Below are 2855 nucleotides of genomic sequence, written 5' to 3' on the forward strand. Positions count from 1 at the left end.
ATGTTAGTGCCAAAGGACTTAAGAGGAAGCCTAAGAAGCTCAGTAGGCCTAGACAAGAAAGTGATGACTATGGCGTGACTGTGGCTATAGCTCCGGACGTGAAGGCGGGCTCCTCGGGTGAAAAGATCCACGACGACGTCGAGAGTCGAAGAAGGCCGCCGACGCAAACCTCGCGAGGACGCGAAGACGGATCGGAACTGCCCTGCCCGGCGAAGACTCTGGTGAGGCTGAGGAGAAACCCTCTCCCTCTGCTTCCGAGGGGCCCGTCCCACTACGGGCCTCTCCTCTAAGCTAACATCTAATTGTCTCCTGTGATAGTAAAGGTTTTTCCCCTTCTCCCACCTACTGGCCCCGACACTTAGCTTTTGCAAGACGACCGGACAAAATCCATCGTCAGCCGGACGTGGACGGCGACACGTTCTCTACGTCCGCTTCGGTGCCGCCGTTTCCAAACTTCAGCTATGCGCCTCCTCACGGTACCTAAGACAAAACAGAAAATGCAACTGGCGCCCTGCAAAAGAGGAATCCCCGGAACTCTGACGCACCGCTGCCCCGGCTCACCTGAAATCTTGATGCGACTCAACAGGCTGCCAGGAGGATACCTACAAAAGGAAAAGGTACAGGCTGAGCGTGCTGCCGCATAACGGTCACCTATGAGTCACCCAGCCTAAATGCTGACTCACCCGCTTGACTCTGTTCCTTCACACGCCTAGGGCAGCAATGACACCTGCAAAGAAACAAAGCAAAAAAACCCACACTGAGATACTGAGAAAAGACCACCACCCTGACCCGACAAGTACGCCCACCTACACCTTAAGCTTGCACCCACCTGGCCTCAGACATCTGGGATCAGAGACATTTCGCAAGAGGACTGCCTAAAACAAACAAACAAAAAAAAAAAAAAAAAAAAAAAAGGGATGCTTAGACTTTCACCAGAAACTGAGACCTGTGCGAGAACAACTGCTTCTGTCCACTGCTCACCTGGCACACTTGGCCTTGACTGCAGCTATCTGCCTGGACTTCCTAATAATAGACAAAGAACAGTGCTGTAACATAGTCACCATTTATGCTTCCCCTACAAATACAAACAGCGACTGACCTTCTCAGGGAAAACCCCCTGACCCAGGAGGGGCGCTCTGCCACAGATCTTAAATGCCTGCATCTGAAAGAAAGTTAGGAGAAAATTCAAACAACTGTAGGATAACTTAACAGGTCCAAGCATCCTGTGTGAATCTAGGAATACCATCTAGAATACAACTACATCCCCCATTCCAAATTGCAGGTCTCCAGAACTTGTGCAATTACACCAGGCTATGCAGCAGGACAGAGCAGCTCCGGGACAAATATGTGCAGACACCCGTGACAGGACAGGACACGACAAACGAGGGGACGCCACAAGGAGAAAAATCTCTTGGCGAGAAAAATGCCCGCGAGGACAGAGAGATTGCGGAACGGGATGACCTAGGCGAGACGGATGGCTCGGAGCCGATGAGGCTCAAAGAGCCCTGCAGGAAGAAGATGCTAAGAAAACGATGTCTTCCGAGAACTGCACAAGCGGATGCCTGAAAAGCCTACGGTAAGAATGAGCTACCTAGCTCGGCATTCTCACAAGTCCTAAGCCACTATAATGGATGGTGTGCGGCTGTCGCTACCGCTCAGAACAAGACCTTAAAAGACATCCGACCGGATGCTTCTAAAGACAGATACGACTGCGATGCCCGTCGGGACTCCCGAGTCAAAAGGCCTGTGGCGTTGGGGCCGGGCCGAGGAACGCAAAGATCACAGATGCCAAGATGACCCTCAGACAGCTAAGGTAAAAAAAGACAAGTGACGTGACAGACCCAAACAACACAGAATGCACAAGAGACAAGTGACACGACACACACCGGAACTGCTCTGCCCTGCGCACCTCAGCACTGAGATCAAATGAGACACTTTCCCTCTGGTGGCCTACGGAGACGCTTCTTGCACATCCCCATCTCCAAAGCAGACTCCAAAATCCCCTCCAGGCAGTCCCAAGCCAGCACCCTGCTTCCCTCCCCTCAGTGGGTCACAGCCCTCGACTTATCTTGCACACTTCTGGGCGTGCAAATCCCTGTTGAGTGCAAAAGAAGGCCACCTCCCCGTCTGGGAAGTTCCAGCTGTCACCAGGCTCTTATCTCTTCGTCTGCCAAGACAAAGAAAAGGAAACATCAGTGCACAATCTTAACAGCACACGGGCCAAAACCTGACAATTCTGCTACTCACCTTCTCCTAAGAGGGCCCTGGCGTTCGGGCCGCACGCTTCGGCCGCGCTCCGAGGCCGACGCTGCCGTCACGAGGTACGCCTAGGTTCAGTGGAGACAAGGTGACTGGGCATGGCTGAAACTGGAGCGGACCCCCGCTCCTCCTCCCTACCTCCCCGACTCACCGCAGCTCCTCGGCCGTTCCCACGAGCTACCCAGACAGGACCTTGAAATACAAGATGTGTGGGCTTCATCACGGGGTCCCGTCGTACTTCCGGAGGGCTCACGAGTGCAGGAAACCCGGTCCGTCCGCCACCTGACGACAGGGGCTTAGCGTACGCCGAGTGGATGGCCTAAAGCACGCAAATGAAAACGGATCTTTAGAGGTGCACCAGAAACTGAGACCTGTGCGAGAACAACTGCTTCTGTCCACTGCTCACCTGGCACACTTGGCCTTGTCTGCTGCTATCTGCCTGGACTTCCTAATAATAAAGACAAAGAACAGTGCTGTAACATAGTCACCATGTATGCTTCCCCTGCAAACACAAACAGCGACTGACCTTCTCAGGGAAAACCCCTTGACCCGGGATTGGGGGCTCTGCCACAGATTTAATCCGCCTGCATCTGAAA

At 53.3% G+C, this 2855-nt stretch overlaps 1 long non-coding RNA gene across 1 annotated transcript; it reads right to left on the minus strand.

Annotated features, from left to right (window-relative positions):
* Positions 1-440: 440 nt before the first annotated feature.
* LOC128806621 (uncharacterized) lies at positions 441-883 on the minus strand. The gene is made up of 4 exons (XR_008436885.1): positions 830-883; positions 684-727; positions 562-602; positions 441-480 (listed from the first exon to the last, which is right to left on the minus strand). It is a non-coding gene; the product is annotated as an uncharacterized LOC128806621 (long non-coding RNA).
* Positions 884-2855: the final 1972 nt, after the last annotated feature.

Source organism: Vidua macroura, chromosome 4, assembly GCF_024509145.1.
Source record: "Vidua macroura isolate BioBank_ID:100142 chromosome 4, ASM2450914v1, whole genome shotgun sequence".
Taxonomy (NCBI): domain Eukaryota; kingdom Metazoa; phylum Chordata; class Aves; order Passeriformes; family Viduidae; genus Vidua; species Vidua macroura.